Source organism: Anolis sagrei, chromosome 2, assembly GCF_037176765.1.
Source record: "Anolis sagrei isolate rAnoSag1 chromosome 2, rAnoSag1.mat, whole genome shotgun sequence".
Lineage (NCBI taxonomy): Eukaryota > Metazoa > Chordata > Lepidosauria > Squamata > Dactyloidae > Anolis > Anolis sagrei.
In genome coordinates, this window is record NC_090022.1 from 3,835,847 (window position 1) to 3,857,025 (window position 21,179).

The 21,179-nt window shown below is 45.1% G+C and overlaps 1 protein-coding gene and 1 pseudogene across 3 annotated transcripts in view; both read left to right on the forward strand.

Annotated features, from left to right (window-relative positions):
- Positions 1-2,993: 2,993 nt before the first annotated feature.
- On the forward strand, positions 2,994-9,299 carry LOC132765848 (zinc finger protein 850-like; annotated as a pseudogene).
- Positions 9,300-12,240: 2,941 nt separating this feature from the next.
- LOC132765846 (zinc finger protein 420-like) overlaps positions 12,241-21,179 on the forward strand; it is a 55,598-nt gene continuing 46,659 nt past the window's right edge. Inside the window, exons 1-3 of one of the 3 annotated variants that reach the window (XM_067465034.1) lie at positions 12,241-12,314; positions 15,225-15,308; positions 18,164-18,278. The gene's annotated coding sequence lies outside the window, so the exon portion shown is untranslated. The remainder of the gene's footprint in view (positions 12,315-15,224; positions 15,309-18,163; positions 18,279-21,179) is intronic. The other 2 variants (XM_067465035.1, XM_067465036.1) reach the window with 2 other exon arrangements.

Consider the following 21,179-nt stretch of genomic DNA (forward strand, 5'->3'; position numbering starts at 1 on the left):
TTAAGAGCGGCCAGGTATTCCTGGACGACTTCTTTCCCAATTTGGGGTTGGATGTCCTCCAATCCCTCATCCACTCCATCTTGCTGAGGTTGAAGACTCTCTTTTTGTGAGAAGACTGAGGCAAAGAAGGCATTAAGTAGTTCTGCCTTTTCCCTGTCCCCTGTCAGCATTGCCCCATCTTCTCCTCGAAGAGGTCCTATCGCCTCCTTGTTTTTCCTTTTTCTACTGACATAAGAATAGAAGCCCTTTTTATTGTTTTTAATGTCCCTGGCAAGTCTGAGCTCGTTTTTTGCTTTAGCTTTGCGGACCTTTTCCCTACAGGTGTTGGCTATTTGTTTGAATTCTTCTTTGGTGATTTCTCCCTTTTTCCACTTCTTGTGCATGTCTCTTTTGTGTCTTAGCACAGTTAGAAGTTCTTTGGACATCCATTCTGGCTTCTTTGCACTTGTCCTATTTTTTCTTTTTGTTGGCACGGTTTGCAATTGCGCCTTGAGTATTTCACTCTTGAGAAATTCCCATCCATCCGTAGCTCCCTTGTCTTTTAGTATCTGTGTCCAAGATCTTCTTCACATGGAGTGTTGTTGAGACAGACGTCACACTTTCTGTATGTTTGCATTTCATTTTTTTCTGCCTAAGTGGAGTATCTACGTTTGTCCTTGTTGACATTCATTTTGTTAGTTTGGCTCAGTACTGGGCCCAGGAGAGAGCCCTATGGAACGCAGTAGTCACTTCTTCCCAGGATGAAGAGGAACCATTGGGAAAAAGCACCCCTTGGGTTTGGTCACGTAACCAATTACAGATCCAGCGAACAGTAGCATTGCCTAGCTCACATGTAACTCGATTGTTGTGTTGTATCTTGTGTTGTAGTTGTAACTTGTGAATTTGGCATCTCTAACGTTGAAAGACCTCCCTTTGACGATCACCTCTCTTGTTACACTCGGGTTTGGTCAGACATAACAAACAACACCTGGGTTTTAAGCACTATCATCAATGGTCACACTATAGAGTTCAGTTCCTTATCCCCCACAGTGAAGGTCTGTTGAATACCTCCTTTGGGTTCCATCTTAAAAAGATCATTTCTGTACTCCAGAAGGGAGTGGTAGAACAGGTTGAACCACAAGACTGGCCCCTGGTTGTTTTTCCCCTATACTTTGTGGTTTTGAAGAAGGATGTTAGTCTTCTTCCGATACTAGATCTCAGAATTATGAAGACTATCATCACTATTTGTCACTTCTGTATGGTGACTGTTTTCCATCCTTCCCTTGTCTCATCAAGGAGATTGGTTTGCCACCATTGACTTGGAAGATGCTTAGTTCCACATTGCAATTCATAAGATTAATGCTACCTCATTTTTGTGTAGGCAGCTGAGCTTTTCACTTCCATGTGCCTGCCTTTGGCTTGGCCATGACTCCCAGGGTTTTTGGATATCAACATTCTCCAACTCAAACCAAGTCACAAGAACAAACCCTTTTGGACCGTTACACAAATGGAGATGTTATGTAAATTTATTTGAAGACCAGGGTATAAACCCTTGGGGTGCTATGACCTTGCACTCACCATATTTACTCGAATCTAATGCTCACCTTTTCTGCCAAATCACCTTGCCAAAATTGTGTTTTTCCTGCAGAATATTGCGTGGTTTTGCTATGTTTCACTTTGTAGTAGGCACCTACTTGTTTTGATAGGATAGTTGATTTTAATTTTTGTTTTTTTCCAAATGACTAGATTCACGTTACACTATAATTTGACAGTGAATTTGCTAAAGTTCATGCATGGCCAATGTTTTCAGGTCATATCTGTTACACTGTAAATTTGGTGCCATTCTGTATTCCTCTGAGAATTTGCTAAAGTTTATTCTTCACGTATGGCTAACATTCTCATGTCTTACTTGGTGACATTTCATTAAAATTTCATTAAAATTAAGTGTGTAGTGTGTCATAGAATCATAGAATCAAAGAGTTGGAAGAGACCTCATGGGCCATCCAGTCCAACCCCCTGCCAAGAAGCAGGAATATTGCATTCAAATCACCCCTGACAGATGGCCATCCAGGCTCTGTTTAAAAGCTTCCAAAGAAGGAGCCTCCACCACGCTCCGGGGCAGAGAGTTCCACTGCTGAACGGCTCTCACAGTCAGGAAATTCTTCTCTTCTTCAGGCTAAACATGCCCAGCTCCTTAAGCCGCTCCTCATAGGGCTTGTTCTCCAGACCCTTGATCATTTTAGTTGCCCTCCTCTGGACACATTTCAGCTTGTCAATATCTCTCTTGAATTGTGGTGCCCAGAATTGGACACAATATTCCAGGTGTGGTCTAACCAAAGCAGAATAGAGGGGTAGCATTACTTCCCTAGATCTAGACACTATGCTCCTATTGATGCAGGCCAAAATCCCATTGGCTTTTTTTGCTGCCACATCACATTGTTGGCTCCACGAGGACTCCAAGATCATGGCTCCCATCACCTCACATTATAGCTTGTGTGATTCACAAGCAGTAAGAAGAAGAAGGACAAGTTGCTCACCTGTAATTATATTTCTTTGAGTGGTCACCTGAGTATTCACCCCACCCACCCATTCTCCCCACTAGTGTCATACCATCCTTGGTCGCATTGAGTGCAGCTGGTAACCGCCTCCTTTTTTGCCCTTGAGAGAGTAGATTGGGTTCATACTGAAATATTCCAAAGAGGCTCTATGCAGATGCAGAATACTTAGTGGTATGAATTCACAGATGACCACACAAGGAAAGACAGTTACAGGTAAGCAACCTATTATTTATTTATTTATTTATTTGATGCACTTATTAACCGCCATTCTCAGCCCATATTATTCTTGTCAGTCCATTCACCACAAATATATTGGACTTTCATTCCACCTTTGCTTGCTCTTCACCACTTGTGAGGTCAGTGGGCTTTTAATTTGAGTGTTGTTTTGCATCTCCTCTTTCTCCTTTTAGCCTCTGCCAGCCCTTGAGGAGGCTGTTGTGTGGTTCTCTGAGGAGTGGAGTGCCCTGGTGGGCTTGGTGTGTAGAAGATACAGTGGAGACTGGTGAGAACATGGCACCCAGGTAAGGTTTTCCTAGCTTTAAAAAATGGGTTGATCACATCTCTCTTGGGATGCCAGTTGAATGCAGGTCATGTGTTTTGCCCAAACTGTGCCAGAACTGAGTTTGTTCAGTGTAAAGCTACTGTTTTGCCAGGTGTGAATCTTGCACAGTTCATCCACAGTAATTGGTTGTGAATGGGTCCACAACCATGGATCGGACAGGGGTCCGATCCATGGAGAGATGCTGGTCAAACTAAGCAGCTGAAACTAATTCCTAAACAGGGAGTAGATATTGAAGCACCTCAGTGTGGAACAGGCTATGGAGGGCTGTGCAGAGCCTCCCACTGCTCCTCACCATCTATCCTTGGGCCACCCAGAGCTGACGATTCCATATTTATTTATTTACGACATTTATATCCCTCCCTTCTCACCCCCAAGGGGGACTCAGATAAGGTTACAATATATATATATATACACACACACACACACACACACACACACAATATATTAAATTAGTACAATATCAAAAGTACAAGATCAGTATTAAATATTACTATATTGTATTATACCATTATATTGTAATATTAGTAATATTACATGTAATATAAATATATATTATAATATCATATTGTTAGTATTATATTGCATTGTAATTTATTTATTTATTTATTTATTTCCTGCATTTATTAACCGCCACTCTCAGCGACTCGTGGCGGTGTACAGCACATAAAAGACAATTTACAATGAGCCAAGACAACAAAACTAACATATCACTAATACACAACATCTAATTACACTAAAATAATCCGCTCCGTCTTATCGTGGAATCATAATCAGTCTCGTAGTCGTAATCCATTCCGGTTGTCATTTCCAGTAACATAGCACTCAGTTGAATGCCATCTCGAAAAGCCAAGTCTTCAGGGCCTTACGAAAGGCCATAAGGGAGGGCGCCTGTCTGATGTCAGCAGGGAGGGAGTTCCACAGCCGGGGGGCCACCACCGAGAAGGCCCTTATATTATAAATATTATATGTATATACTATATATTATATTACATTATATTATATTATTAACATAGCACAGGAGGCACCCCTCTCTCTTCACTCTGGCCCAGAGCGGCAGTTGTTGCTGAGGGGAGGGGTCCCCAACTGATGACATATGCAGGAGACAAGATGGAAATGTCCCCTGGCCCCCTCTCTCTTCAAATCCCATCATCCGTTGTCCGTACTGCCCCCAAAGATATTGTTTTTGTGATTAGTCCCTATGCTTTAATTATGTTCAATTTAACAATGAAAATACATTCTGCATATTAGATATTTGCATTAGAATTCATAAGAGTAGCAAAATTATTTATGAAGTAGCCACGAAAATATGGTTGGGGGTCACCACAAAAGGAGGAACTTTATTTGGGGAGTTCAGGATGCTCTTTGATTATAGGTGAACATTATGACGTAGCAACTAAAGTACAGTATATTCTGGCGTATAAGACTACTTTTTAACCCAAGAAAATCATTGCAAAAGTCAGGGGTCATCTTATACGCAGGTGTAGTCTTATGCATGGGAGTCGTCTTAACTCTATATTTTAACTGGAAAAGTTGGGGGTCGTCTTATACGCCCAGTCGTCTTATATGCCGGAATATACGGTAGTTTTATAGTTGGGGGTCACCACAACATGAGAAATTGTATGAAGGGGTCGCGGCATAAGGAATGTTGAGAACCACTGCTCTAGGGGATAAGTATCTTATTTGGTCTCTGATTACTTTCGTTTTGTCTAAAGGATTTTTTTTCTTTTTTCTCAAAAAAGAAATCAGCAGAAGAAACAGAAGAAGCCAGCTGTAACAAAGCCTGGTGCGGAAAAACAGGTGTCTGGAAATCAAAAGAGAACGAAAACAGAGGAGAAACCATATAAATGCATGGAATGTGGAAAGGGCTTCAGCAAGAAAGCAGGTCTGCGTGTACATCAAAAAATACACACAGGAGAGAAGCCATACAAATGCATGGAATGTGGAAAGAGCTTTAGTAACGGGAGACACCTTTGTATACACCAAAGAACACACACAGGGGAGAAACCATACGAATGCATGGAATGTGGAAAGGCCTTCAGTCAGAACGGAAATCTACTTATACATCAAAGAACACACACAGGAGAGAAGCCATACGAATGCATGGAATGTGGAAGGAGCTTCAGTACCGGTGGAAGTCTATGTTCCCATCAAAGAGCCCACACAGGAGAGAAACCCTATGAATGCATGGAATGTGGAAAGAGCTTCAGTCAGAACGGAAGTCTACTTCGACATCAAAGAACACACACAGGAGAGAAGCCACACGAATGCATGGAATGTGGAAGGAGCTTTGGTAATGGGGCACAACTTTGTAAACATCGAAGAACGCACACAGGGGAGAAACCATACAAATGCATGGAATGTGGAAAGAGCTTCACTCAGAAAGCAGGTCTACGTGTACATCAAAGAATACACACAGGAGAGAAGCCATACAGGTGTATGGAATGCGAAAAGAGCTTCAGCGATAGTGGATCATATAAGAAACATCTAAAGGCTCACACAGGAGAAAAACCATATAAATGTATAGAATGTGGAAAGAGCTTTGGTGACCGTACACAACTTTGTACACATCAAAGAACACACACAGGGGAGAAACCATACAAATGCATGGAATGTGGAAAGAGCTTCACTCAGAAAGCAGGTCTACAGGTACATCAAAGAACACACACAAGAGAGAAGCCATATGAATGCATGGCATGTGGAAGGAGCTTCAGTTGCAGCGGAAGTCTACGTTTGCACCAAAGAACCCACACAGGAGAGAAACCCTATGAATGCATGGAATGTGGAAAGGGCTTCAGTCAGAAAGCAGGTCTACGGGTACATCAAAGAATACACACAGGAGAGAAGCCATACAAATGCATGGAATGTGGGAAGAGCTTCAGTAGCGGTGGAAGTCTACGTTTGCACCAAAGAACCCACACAGGCGAGAAGCCCTTTGAATGCACAGAATGTGGAAAGAGTTTCAGTGATGGGGGAGGATATAATCGACATCAAAGGATTCACTCCGGTGAGAAGCCGTACAAATGCATGGAATGCGATAAAACCTTCAGGTCCCGTTCAGATCTACTGAGACATCAAAAAACTCACAGAGGAGAGAAACCACACAAATGCATGGTGTGTGAAAAGCATTTCAGTCGGGCTTCTCATCTGCGTGTACATGAAAGAACGCATTCTGGAGACAAACCGTATAAATGCACGGAATGTGGAAAGAGCTTCAGTCAGACCTCAAATCTACGTATCCATGAAAGGACACACACAGGGGAGAGACCATACAAATGCACAGTGTGTGGAATGGGCTTCTGTGATAAAGGCACATGTAATAAACATCTAAGGACCCACACAGGGGAGAAACCATATGAATGCGTGGAATGTGGAAAGACCTTCAGTTGCAGTTCTAATCTGCGTACACATCAAAGAACCCACACAGGGGAGAAACCGCATGAATGCAAGGAATGCGGGATGAGCTTCTCTACTAGTAGCAGTTTGCGGTCGCATCAAAGAACCCACACTGGGGAGAAGCCATACGAATGCATGGAATGTGGAAAGAGCTTCAGTTGCAGTGGAAGTCTACATTCCCATCAAAGAATCCACACAGGGGAGAAACCATATCAATGTCTGGAATGTGGAAAGAGCTTCAGGGACAGAGGACATTTGCGTTCCCATCATAGGATCCACACTGGGGAAAAACCATATAAATGCATGGAATGTGGAAAGAGCTTCAGGGACAGCGGAGATTTACATGCCCATCATAAGACCCACACGAGAAAAACCATATAAATGCATGGAATGTGGAAAGGCCTTCAACAAAAGTGGATATTTGCATGCCCATCGTAAGACCCACACGAGAAAAGCCATATAGAGGCGTGGAATGTGGAAAGGCCTTCAACAAAAGTGGACATTTGTATGTCCATTATAAGACCCACACGAGAAAAACCACATAAATGGATGGAATGTGGAAAGGCCTCCAACAGAAGTTGCTCATATCATAAATATCGAAGGGCTCACATGGGTGAGACCATGTGAATGCATAGACTGTGGAATGAAATTCCTTGGAAATATTTGTTCACTTCTCAGTTCATGCCACTTTCCCAGGTCTGTGGCCAAGTGTGGAAATCCTTCAAATAGCTCAGCGGTTTAACCCACTGCACTACGATGATTAGTGGCCTCTTATCTGTTGCAGCCATCATCTACCTTTGCAGCCGTGTGCTCAGGGGTGATAGTGGGAGGGGCTTTCAACAGCTGCTCCAGAGAGCATAATGCTGCAATGTCTTGCAAGATGGCTGCTTCCCATCCTGTGGCTACCGGAAGGTCAGTTGGTGATAGTGAGAGGGGCTCTCGGGAGCTGACACTCACCAACTGACCTTATGCTGGCCACGGAGTGGGAGGTGGCCATACAGATTCGTCTTGTGGTTTCGAACTGCCAATTTTTAGGTCAGTGATTCAACAGCACCAGCGTTTAACCCATTGCGCCACCGTGGTATACAGGCGGGGTTTGAAATTTATTTTGAAACAATATGAAAAGATGTCAAGATTTAACATCTACAAAGAGAAAAACAACTGTTTTGATTGGGAATTCCACTAAAACGGGATCAAAAACTTTTGAGTGAAAAACCGGGCTTCAAAAGCTCACATTTTTGGGAGTGAATATCGCCACCAAAAATTCCAACTTATCCATATAAATAAAAAATGTCCATTTGTGAATGACCCTAAATCTCCCAAAATATTTCACCGATTGCTTCGAAATTTGGACACAGCGTAGCATTTGAACAGGCGAATATTTTCATTATTTTCACATACCTATTATTATATAGGTGTCACACCTGTGGCAGGTAAAAACATGCTTTGCACCAAAACATTGCCATTTGCTGGAGGTTCAAGAAGCACATTGCGAAGCAACCCGTCAGGACCTGAGCTGCCATTCGGGATCCACGGTCTGGTCGCCCCCACCTGGCCCTGCCAGCCTGTCTCCCTCCCTCCGGAGCAGAACCGGGAGAAGATGAGTGGGAAAAGGCAGCCTGGCAGGTAGGGAAATCCAGGGTGGGGCATGGGCCCAGGGAAGGGAAGGAAGGAGGTAGGTCCAGCCCAAGCCCCAGGATCCTGTAGTCTCACACCCTGGCCAGTCTTACCCAGCACCTCAAGCACTCACCTCCAAAAAGACTGGAGGCTTAGAAGGCAGGAAGGATTGAATGGTAGGAACGGAGGGAAGGAAAGGATTATCCCCCAAACACACTGATCATTATTATAAAGACCAGTATCATCATTATTATAATTATTATATGCACCAGTATTATTATATAGATTATTAGTAGTACATAGGCCATTATTAGTAGTAGTATTTACACCATTATTATTATTATTATTATTATTATTATTATTATATAGGTCATTATTATTATTTACACCATTGTTATTTCACAGACAATGGAACAACAAAAAATATTGTATATCCACAAGAATTCTGAAATTACATATATTAGAAACCAGCTCTTTCTCTTTTCTTTCTTTTCCATTTAACCAGACTGGGCCACAGCAACGTGTGGCCGGGTACAGCTAGTAATATAGAATGATGTTAGAAAAGATTGGCATTGGTGGGTGGGATTTTGGCCTGCATCAATAGGAGGCTAGTGCCTAGATCCAGATGTGTTTGTAAAAAGACCCAGAAGTATTGGACACAAGTATGTATGATGTATGTATGATGTTAGAAAAAGAAATTCAAGATCAAAATGATGATGAAACTAGAGCTTTCCTTGCTGGGATGCTGGATGATCTATTAGAGAGGAACTACAAAGACTACTGTTGTACATAATGTCTGCAGCGAGGATCATCTATGCCCAGAGATGGCTAGAACCAGCTATCCTGATTCAAAAGGACTGGGTAACAAAGATGTGCAGATTAGCTGAGATGGATAAACTAACCACGTTGATGCAGGAGAAATCCTGAAACACTGGAACTCATTGATCGTTTTTCTGCAAGAAAAATGGGAACGAATTTCAGCTGTCCAGTTTCTGATATAGTCGTATAGGGTTGTATAGGTTAGGATGATTGTTTCAGACTGAGTTCTGTTAGTTGTTGCACAATTCTTTTTGTTTTGTGTTTGTGGGGAGATATTATTCTTGCTCAAGGTAACTTTTTTCTATACCTGTTTATGTTTTCACACTTGTATTTCTGTTCCTTGGAATAAAAATTATTAATACATCTTACAATCACATGTGTGGATTTAGATAGATCAACTGCTAGACAGATCATCCCCAGTCAGCTTAGTAAATGGGCAGGTAACACTGGATTCTTTGCAAGGTTGAATACGGTCCCAAAAAATCCCCTCTCCGTATACAAAGTTGGTCATGTTAGGTATGTGTGCCAAGTTTGGTCCAGATCCATCATTGGCTGAATTTGACCTAAGCTTGACATCTCCCCCACCCCAACATGACCAACTTGGAATACTGAGAGTTTGGGGGGAAATGAACCACCATTTTGGGAATTGTAGTACACCCACAGTTAAAGAACACCGTGAACCCAAATGACAGTGGATCTGGACCAAACTTGTCACATAGCCAATATGATCAACAGAAAATAATGGTGGGATGGGAGGAGGGGTTGACCCACAACGTTGGAAACTGTAGTGCACCCAAAATCAAAGAACACTGAAGAGTGATTTGTCAGCTCATTTTGTCTCTTAGTAGCAGCTGTTACTTATACTTGCTTTTTATTTGGGTCTGAGGTGAGTCTCCTTTCTCCCCGGACATGAAGGCTGGTTGGGAGAAGTTAAACATAAATAAGGTAAACATGAGCAAACAATGTGATGTGGCGGCAAAAAAGCCAATGGGATTTTGGCCCGCATCAAGAGGAGCTTAGTGTCTAGATCTAGGGAGTCATGCTCCCCATGCTCTATTCCGCTTTGGTTAGACCACACCTGGAATATTGCGTCCAATTCTGGGCACCACAATTCAAGAGAGATATTGACAAGCTGGAATGTGTCCAGGGGAGGGCAACTAAAATGATCAAGGGTCTGGAAAACAAGCCCTATGAGGAGCGGCGTAAGGAGCTGGGCATGTTTAGCCTGAAGAAGAGAAGGCTGAGAGGGGATATGATAGCCATGTATAAATATGTGAGAGGAAGGCACAGGGAGCATGGAGCCAGCTTGTTTTCTGCTTCCCTGGAGACTAGGACACAATGGAACGATGGCTTGAAACTACAAGAAAGGAGATTCCATCTGAACATGAGGAAAACCTTCCTGACTGTGAGAGCCGTTCAGCAGTGGAACTCTCTGCCCCGGAGTGTGGTGGAGGCTCCTTCTTTGGAAGCTTTTAAACAGAGGCTGGATGGCCATCTGTCAGGGGTGATTTGAAGGCAATTTTCCTGCTTCTTGGCAGAATGGGGTTGGACTGGATGATGGCCCAGGAGGTCTCTTCCAACTCTAGAATTCTATGATTCTATGAGGAGAATGAGTAGGCCGAAGCCTATTTGAGTGAGTGGGCTCAAAGCTAGTGTCGCCCTGAGGAGAATGAGTAGGCCAAAGCCTTTTATAGGCCGGAGACTGTCAGAGTGAGTGGGCTCAAAGCTAGTGTCGTCCTGAGGAGAATGAGTAGGCCAAAGCCTTTTATAGGCCAAAGCCTGTTTGAGTGAGTGGGCTCAAAGCTAGTGTGGTCCTGAGGAGAATGAGTAGGCCGAAGCCTGTTAGAGTGAGTGGGCCAAAGCTAGTGTCACCCTGAGGAGAATGAGTAGGCCGAAGCCTGTTAGAGTGAGTGGGCTCAAAGCTAGTGTCGCCCTGAGGAGAATGAGTAGGCCAAAGCCTGTTTGAGTGAGTGGGCTCAAAGCTAGTGTCGCCCTGAGGAGAATGAGTAGGCCGAAGCCTGTTAGAGTGAGTGGGCTCAAAGCTAGTGTCGTCCTGAGGAGAATGAGTAGGCCAAAGCCTGTTAGAGTGAGTGGGCTCAAAGCTAGTGTCGTCCTGAGGAGAATGAGTAGGCCAAAGTCTGTTAGAGTGGGAGGGCTCAAAGCTAGTGTCGTCCTGAGGAGAATGAGTAGGCCAAAGTCTGTTAGAGTGAGTGGGCTCGATGCTAGTGTTGTCCTGAGGAGAATGAGTAGGCCGAAGCCTGTTAGAGTGGGAGGGCTCAAAGCTAGTGTGGTCCTGAGGAGAATGAGTAGGCCGAAGCCTGTTAGAGTGAGTGGGCCAAAGTTAGAGTCGTCCTGAGGAGAATGAGTAGGCCGAAGCCTGTTAGAGTGAGTGGGCTCAAAGCTAGTGTCGCCCTGAGGAGAATGAGGAGGCCGAAGCCTGTTAGAGTGAGTGGGCTCAAAGCTAGTGTCCTCCTGAGGAGAATGAGTAGGCAGAAGCCTGTTAGAGTGAGTGGGCTCAAAGCTAGTGTCGCCCTGAGGAGAATGAGTAGGCCGAAGCCTGTTAGAGTGAGTGGGCTCAAAGCTAGTGTCGCCCTGAGGAGAATGAGGAGGCCGAAGCCTGTTAGAGTGAGTGGGCTCAAAGCTAGTGTCGTCCTGAGGAGAATGAGTAGGCCAAAGCCTGTTAGAGTGAGTGGGCTCAAAGCTAGTGTCGTCCTGAGGAGAATGAGTAGGCCAAAGTCTGTTAGAGTGAGTGGGCTCGATGCTAGTGTTGTCCTGAGGAGAATGAGTAGGCCGAAGCCTGTTAGAGTGAGTGGGCTCGATGCTAGTGTCGTCCTGAGGAGAATGAGTAGGCCAAAGCCTGTTAGAGTGCGTGGGCCAAAGTTAGAGTCGTCCTGAGGAGAATGAGTAGGCCAAAGCCTGTTAGAGTGAGTGGGCTCAAAGCTAGTGTCCTCCTGAGGAGAATGAGTAGGCCGAAGCCTGTTGTGGGCTCCTCCTCCTCCTGCTCATCTGTGCTCTGCCTGCCTCCTTCTGCCTCTCTTGACCCTCCCCCTCCTCTCCTTCCCGCCAAGAGAGTTCAAAAGCACCCCTCCCTCTCTCCTTCCCACGAGTGACGTCACAAGCTGCGCCTCCTTCCTGCCTGCGTTTCCTCTTTCCGGCCACACGAGGCCTCCAGGCTTTGTCTTTGGACTCCAACTCCCAGAAGCCTCGGCTGCTTCGGAAGGCGGGCAGGAATCCTGGGAAATGGAGTCCACAACGCGGAGGCCTCCTCAGAGGGAGAGAGAGGAGAGGGATGCTCATGGGGGGACAGGTAACGTCATTTCCCGTGAGCCCATTTCCGGTGTGGGAGAGCGGGAGCGCCTTGGGCCTTCCCTGAATGGAGGAAGAAGGTACTTCGAGGGAGAGGAAGGAGGGGGGGGTCTATTATGGGATGCCAGGGGAGGGAAGGAGGGGCCCAGCTAGGCCTTCCCCTTTCAGCTGGAGCCATGGCTTCCCAAAACAGCCTCTCAGTGTCACTGGCTATATTCCAGCAGCATTCCCTCTTGACGTTTCGCCTGCACCTGTGCCTGGCGTGCTGAGAAGTTCTGTTGGCAGTGAGGGAAGTGGAGTGTGTGTGTGTGTATATATATCTATATCTATATATATAATAAAGAAGAGTGTTTGTTTGTATCGGACAGAGGAAGGACATAGGGCGGTGTATGTGGCAGCGTTCTGATTGGCTGCCGCTGTGGTGCTATTTGCATATGGTCTCTGATTGGCCAGCTTCAATAGGAGCCCCTGGTGGAGAAGAGGGTTCATGGCAGAAACAGGGCATGACAGAAGGAAATTTGCATATGTTCGCTGATTGGCCAGCCTCAAATCCAACATTCCGAGATGAGAAAGAGAGGAAAGGAAAGGCCAAAGGGGGCTGGGTCAGAACACTCCCAATACAGACGAAAATTGGCACACAGAGCCCCCATGACCCACTCGACATCCTACTGCAGTTTGGAGGACTATGAACCATGGATGATGGGACTTGCAGTACCACCACTCACATTCTGAGACCGCTGTTAACCTCATCCAATGACTGATCAGGACCAAACTTCGCACATAGACCTCTCATGACCCACTGTACGTCCTGGTGTGGTTTGGCCGGGGATGGACCGTGGATTATGGGACTTGCAGTACCATTGTTCAATTCTTCAGACCACTGCAACCCTCATCCAATTACCGATAAATACCAAACTTGGCACACTGAGTCTCCATGACGCACTCTACATCCAGGTGCAGTTTGAAGGAGGATGCACCATGGACGATGGGACTTGCGATACCTGCACTCCCTTCCTAAGACCATTACAACTGCCAACGATGATGGATCAGGACCACAATTTACACAGAGAGCCTGCATAACTCACTCTACATCCTGGTGCGGTTTGGAAGAATTTGACAATGGATGATGGGACTTGCAGTCACTTCACTCACTTCCTGAGACCACTGAGACCCTCGCCAATGACTCATCAAAACTAAACTTGGCACATGGAGCTTCAACGACCCACTCTACATCCTGGAGCACTTTGGAAGACGACAGACCATGGATGATGGGACTTCAAGTACCTCCACTACCCAAGACTGCTGCAAAACTCATCTAATGACCAATCAAGACCAACATTGGCACACAGAGCCCCCATGACCCACTCTACATCCTGCTGCAGTTTTGGAGAAGGGTGGACCATGGATGATGGAACTTCCAGTACCTTCACTCACATTCTGAGACCTCTGCAAACCTCATCCAATGATGGATCAAGACCAAACTTGGCACATAGACCTCTCATGACCCACTTTACGTCCTGGTGTTGTTTGGAAAACTTTGGAGATGGATGATAGGACTTGCAGTACTTTTGCTCACTTCCTGAGACCACTGAGACCCTCGCCAATGACTAATCAAGACTAAACTTGGCACACGGAGCCCCCATGACCCACTCTATATCCTGCTGCTGTTTGTAGGAGGATGGCCCATGGATTATGGGACTTCAAGTACCTTCACTCACTTCCTGAAAATAATGCTGCCATTATCCAAAGACCAATAAAGACCAAACTTGGCATACAGAACCATCATTACCCACTTTCTCTAATAACCCGAGCAACGCCGGGTCCCCAAGCTAGTATATATATATATATTCACTAGCTGTACCCCCACACTTTGCTGTGGCCAACCTTCCCTCCCTTTCTCTCCTTCTCTCCTTCCCTCCCTCTTTTTCTTTCCTTTCTTCTTTCTTCCTTTTCTACCTGTTTCTTTTCTCCCTTCCTTTGCTGTTTGGTTCCATCCTTCCTTGTCTCTTTCATTCCTCTCTTCCCTCCCTCCCTCTTTCTTTCGTTCCTTCTCTCCTTCCTTCCTTCCTTCCTTCTCTACCTTTCTTTCTTTCTTTCCTTCCCTCCTTCTTTCTCTTCTTTCTCTCCCTCCTTCTCTACTTCCTTCTCTTCTTTCTCTCCCTCCTTCTCTACTTCCTTCCTTCTCTACCCATCTTTCCTTCCTTCTCTCCTTCCCTCCTTCTTTCTCTCTCCTTCTCTCCCTCCTTCTCTCCCTTTCTGTGAATGTGTTTTGTGTGTGTGTGTGTGCATGTATGTGTGTGTATGTGTCTATATAGGGACCACCAAACGCAGCACCCAGACATGCATCAAGGAACATGAAAGGCACTGCAAACTACTCCAACCAGAGAAATCAGCCGTAGCAGAGCACCTGATGAACCAACCTGGACACAGCATATTATTTGAGAACACAGAGGTGCTGGGCCACTCTCACAACCACCATGTCAGACTACACAGAGAAGCCATTGAAATCCACAAGCATGTGGACAATTTCAACAGAAAGGAAGAAACCATGAAAATGAACAAAATCTGGCTACCAGTATTAAAAAACTCAAAAATTACAACAGCAAAACAACAGAGGGGAAACAAACAGGCACATAAAATCACTCTCAACAAAAGATCCCCCCCAGGCACTTCCAAGCCATTGAATGTTAATTAAGGTGGTCAGTTGAAACATTCACACCTAGCTCCAGCATACAAGAGTCCTTTGCCCCACCCAGGTCATTCCACAGATATATAAACCCATTTTTCCTACTTCCAACAGACCTCACTATCTCTGAGGATGCTTGCCATAGATGCAGGCGAAACGTCAGGAGAAAAATTGCCTCCAGAACATTGCCATATAGCCCAGAAAAACCTACAACAACCCAGTGATTCCGGCCATGAAAGCCTTTGACAATACAAAGTAATTTTTGTTTTTTGGCTTTCTGAATCCCTTCTGCTGTGTTTTTCAGTGTTTCTATGCATGATGGGCACTTGTTGGCCTGAGAGATGTATTGTGTCCAAATTTCGTGTCAATTCGTCCAGTGGTTTTTAAGGTATGTTAATCCCACAAACGAACATTACAATTTTATTTATATAGATTTAGAGCATTTATACCCTGTCCTTCTCGACCTCCAAAGAGGGACTCAGGACAGCTTCCAACAGACAACTATTCAATGCAGACACAATATAATAACATAGCATAAAATACAATTAGCATACATTAAAAACAGTTAAAACAGTTGGCTGGTTCAAATTGTCATCCAAAACAGCCCATTGTGGTCCACTAAAACCTTATCTTCACCAGTAAATGAGTCTGTTCTGTGAACGCTTGATTCCACAGCCATATAAACGCTCTAAATCTATATAAATGACTGTGAGAGCCGTTCAGCAGTGGAACTCTCTGCCCCGGAGTGTGGTGGAGGCTCCTTCTTTGGAAGCTTCTAAACAGAGGCTGAATGGCCATCTGTCAGGGGTGATTAGAATGCAACATTCCTGCTTCTTGGCAGGGGGTTGGACTGGATGGCCCATGAGGTCTCTTCCAACTCTTTGATTCTATGATTCTGCTTGAAGATCAGAAGGGATGGGGCAGATCTATATCCCCCCCCCCCCCCCCCGCATGATGGCCTGTTTTGGATGGCCCTGGTTCTTTATGAACTTCTCCCTCGCAAATAATTTTGCTCCACTCCATGTCTATCTCACCCCGAGTTTTTAATATTTTATCTGGTACATGCGGCCCGCTCATCGTCATTGTAATGTTGAATGATTTTGTATTGTATTTTTATATTGCTTACTGTATGTATTTTACTGTGTTGCTGTTGGTGTTTTGGTTTAATTTTTTTATGTAATCTGTTGTTGGGCTTGGCCTCATGTAAGCCGCCCCGAGTCCCCATCGGGGAGATGGAGGTGGGGCATAAATAAAGGGCAGACTGGCAATAAAGATCTGCCTAGTCAAAGCCATGGTATTCCCTGTAGTCACCTACGGATGTGAGAGCTGTACCTTAGGGAAGGCTGAGCGAAGGAAGATAGATGCTTTTGAGCTGTGGTGTTGGAGGAAAGTGCGGAGAGTGCCTTGGACTGCGAGAAGATCCAACCAGTCCATCCTCCAGGAAAGAAAGCCCGGCTGCTCATTGGAGGGAAGGAGACTAGAGACAAAGCGGAAGTCCTTTGGCCACATCATGAGGAGACAGCAAAGCCTAGAGAAGGGAATGATGCTGGGGAAAGTGGAAGGCAAAAGGAAGAGGGGCCGACCAAGGGCAAGATGGATGGATGGCATCCTTGAAGTGACTGGACTGACCTTGAAGGAGCTGGGGGTGGTGACGGCCGACAGGGAGCTCTGGCGTGGACTGGTCCATGAGGTCACGAAGAGTCGGAGACGACTGAACGAATGAACAACAACAACTGAATATCTCTAACGGTCAAACCTGCCATTTTGCAGCTGAGGCTTGAGCCCCCCCCCCCCCCCCCCTTATCCTTAAACGCACAGGGAGCAGATTATAAATCCTGCCTCTGGAGGCAGAACAGAGGACCCTTGCCTGTTTGAAGCAATTGTGGATGCTACAATGAGCCCTCTTGAATAGCATTGAGTAGCCATGAAGTTTGCAAAGTCAGTCAGTGAGGGTCTCTGCATAGAGGTGGCCTGGCCCCTTTTGTCTGGAGGCCCCCTGTGTTTGGGAGGTGCTTATAATATCTTCCTTAATGGCCGTCTGGGCAGGGGGGCAAACAAACCCACCACTGCCCCACCAATTATAATAACTAGGCAGATGGCAATACAATCAATCCCACCATCTACCCCCAATTATAAAGGCAGGCTTTATGGCCAAACAATATGACTGGACAGGGGGCAAACAGATCCCACCACTGTCCCTCCTTTAATAAGGCATTCACACCACTTTGGCACTTAGATAACACTTGAGGGGATGTCTCTTTATTTAAACCTTCGCTGCCACCATAAGAATAAATGAACAGGAACCCTCTAGCTATTTAGAATGTTAAAAAGGTTGTTTAAAACACCACCAAGTACTGTCTATTACAAGGGCTTCTTTGTAGGAAAACAGATGAGGTTGAATTGAAAGAAAAGGGACTAGATCCACAAATGGCACTTGACTCAGGCTTAAGTTTCAAAAATAACAAGAAAGGTTTATTGAATAAAAGTTACAGAATAAAGCGAATGCAGTTGAATAGGCTTGGCTGTTACAATTAAAGTGTTCTTGTTCTTAAAAGCGTATCGGTTGCATGAGAGAATGGTTCTATCTTTGTTACAGTTCCTATACACAACCCAGCTATTTCTTCTCTAAAATAGCTGAAACCAGTCTGCCACAGCCTACTTTGCTGTGCAAACTTCAGGCAAGCTGCCTATTCCTAACAGGAACTCCTAACAGCCTTCTATAATCTTGCTCTATCTCTAACATCAACCAGAACTGAACTGAACTGACAAAATAAGCTTCTTTCTTTCCCTCCAACAGTCTAACTCCGCCCCCTTTTTACAAACCAATCCTGGCTGTTTCAGGGCTGGCTCAGGCCTAGGCCACTCCCCCTCTCTGAACTGGAGCTTTTCCCTAAACCAAGATGGCTCCTGCTGCCCTCTGCCAGGCCTTCTAAGCTGAAACTACCTAGCCTGTCTCTTCCTAGGCCCTGCCACCCCGGCTGGCAAGGCAAGGGATCTTCACAGTGCTCACTGGCCCTGGATTGCTTGCTGCCTGGGGTTCCCCTGTTTCTGAGTGGCATTCCCTTTTTCATGTCTTGATTCTGGTGTTTTCTTTTCATACTGGTAGCCAGATTTAGTTCTACGCATAGCTGGAGCCCTTACACTGGTTGTCCTATCCCACCCCTCTTAAAACAGGATTCAGAAAGGGATAGGAGGAGGGATTGTTCTCTTTGACTTACGTGTTGCTCCATTCCTCTGTTTCAGCTCCGGCTCTACTTTGAGGAGGAGGCTGCATAATTCCACCCAAAAGTAGGAGGGTTTTCCTGGATCCAGGCCTCAGGGTTCTCTCCAAGGAGGCCGGGAAGGAAGAAGGATCTGGGTAAGCACTTCAGTTGCCCTTCTCTGAAGGTCTTCCCATGTCTAATGCTGGTGCCCTCCAACCACTCTCGGGGGTTCATGAAGCTCTGAGCCAGTGAGCCACAGGAGGAGAGTCCTCATGCACTTCTGCTGGGCTTGTGAATAGGCCTCTTGTGCCAGGCGGCTTTAGCACAAAGCAAGAGGGCCTTCCCTCTTTTCCATTCAAGGACTGGTCAATCTAGAGTTTCTCTGAAACAGGAAACCCATCTCAGTGAACTGGGTCATGGATTGGATCGCCCCTCATGAGAGTTAGTCTAGATGGCCTCTGTGCTCTTTTCCAATTCTGTGACTCCATTCAGAGGTATCCAGGCCTCAGGCTGTAGTTTGAGGACCCCTGGTCTAGATCACCTCGAATAACCCTGTGTCCCATTACTCAGAGTCTTAGTTTCCAGGGAAGCAGAAAACAAACCTTCTCCCTCTTCCTTACGACATCCGGTGCCGCAATGGATTAAACCCTTGTGCTGGCAGGACTGAAGACCGACAGGTTGGAGGTTCGAATCCAGGGAGAGCGTGGATGAGCGGGGACATGAGAGAAGCCTCCTGCAAGGATGGTAAAACATCAAAACATCCGGGAGTCCCCTGGGCAACATCCTTGCAGATGGCCAATTCTCTCACATCAGAAGTGACTTGCAGTTTCTCAAGTCGCTCTGGCCATGAAAAAGGAAATTATACGTGTCCTTCCCAACCTTCTCTTCTGCAGGCTAAACATACCCAACTCTTTAAAACACTCCTCATAGGAATTCATAGTCTTCATGTCAGCTGCCCCGAGTCCCCATTCGGGAGATGGTGGTGGGGTATAAATAAAGATTATTATTATTATTATTATTATTATTTTATTTTAGTCGTACTCTTCCTCTGGACACCTTCCAGCTTGTCAATATCTCTTTTAAACTGTGGTGCCCAGAACTGGACACAGTATTCTAGATGAAGAGGTCTAACCAAAGTAGAATAGAGAGGCACTACTACTTCCCTTGCTCCAGACACTAGACTCCTTTGGATGCAGGTCAAAATCCCATTGGCTTTAAGCTGCTGCATCACATTGTTGGCTCATGTTCACCTTTCTGTCCACGAAGACCCCAAGATCTTCTTCACATGGACTGTTGTCGAGACGGACATCACCCTTTCTGTATCTTTGCATTCTATTTTTTCTGCCCAAGTGGAGTATCTACGTTTGTCCTTGTTGACATTCATTTTGTTAGTTTGGCTCAGGTCTCTATAATCTGCTAAGGTCATTTTGAAGTCTGATCCTATCCTCTGGAGTATTAGCTCTCCCTCCTAATTTGCAAACTTGTTTAGTATGCCGTCTAAATCTTCATCCAAGTCATTAATAAAGATGTTCAACCGTACTGGGCCCAGGAGCATACCTTATGGGACTCTATTAGTCACTTCTTCCCAGGATGAAGAGGAACCATTGGGGAGAAGCACCTTTTGGGTTCGGTCACTTAACCAATTACAGATCCAGCTAACAGTATCGTTGTCTATCTCATATTTAACTCGATTATTGTGTTGCATCTTGTGTTGTAGTTGTAACTTGTGAATTTGGCATCTCTAACGTTGAAAGAACTCCCTTTGACGATCACCTCTCTTCTTATACTCGGGCTTGGTCAAACATAACAAACAACACCTGGGTTTTAAGCACTATCATCAATGGTCACACTATAGAGTTCAATTCCTTATCCCCCACAGTGAAGGTCTGTTGAATGCCTCCCTTGGGTTCCATCTTAAAAAGATCATTTCTGCACTCCAGAAGGGAGCGGTAGAACAGATTGAAGCACAAGACTGGCCCCTGGTTGTTTTTCCCCCTATACTTTGTGGGTCTGAAGAAGGATGTTGGTCTTCTTCCGATACTGGATCTCAGAATTGGGAAGACTTTCATCACTATTTGTCACTTCTGGATGGTGACTGTTTTCCATCCTTCCCTTGTTTCATCAAGGAGATTAGTTTGCCACCATTGACTTGAAAGATGCTTAGTTCCACATTGCAATTCAACCATAATATTAATGTTTCCTCATTTTTGTGTAGGCAGCTGAGCTTTTCACTTCCATGTGCCTGCCTTTGTCTTGGCCATGACTCCCGGGGTTTTTGGATATCAACACTCTCCAACTCAAACCAAGTCACAAGAACAAACCTTTTTGGACCATTCCACATATGAAGATGTTATGTAAAGTTCTTTGAAGACCAGAGTATAGACCCTTGGGGTGATATGGCCTTGCACTTACTGTATTTACTCGAATCGTAACACTCATCTTTTCTGGCTAAATAATCTTGCCAAAATTGTGTTTTTCCTGCACAATATTGAGTGGTTTTGCTATGTTTCACTTTGTAGTAGGCACAGACTTGTTTTGATAGGATAGTTGATTTTAATTTTTGTTTTTTCCCAAATGACTAGATTCACGTTACACTATAATTTGACAGTGAATTTGCTAAAGTTCATGCATGGCCAATGTTTTCAGGTCATATCTGTTACACTGTAAATTTGGTGCCACTCTGTATTCCTCTGAGAATTTGCTAAAGTTTATTCTTCACGTATGGCTAACATTCTCATGTCTTACTTGGTGACATTTCATTAAAATTTCATTAAAATTTCATTAAAATTAAGTGTGTAGTGTGTCATAGAATCATAGAATCAAAGAGTTGGAAGAGACCTCATGGGCCATCCAGTCCAACCCCATTCTGCCAAGAAGCAGGAATATTGCATTCAAATCACCCCTGACAGATGGCCATCCAGGCTCTGTTTAAAAGCTTCCAAAGAAGGAGCCTCCACCATGCTCCGGGGCAGAGAGTTCCACTGCTGAACGGCTCTCACAGTCAGGAAATTCTTCCTCATGGTCAGATGGAATCTCCTCTCTTGTAGTTTGAAGCC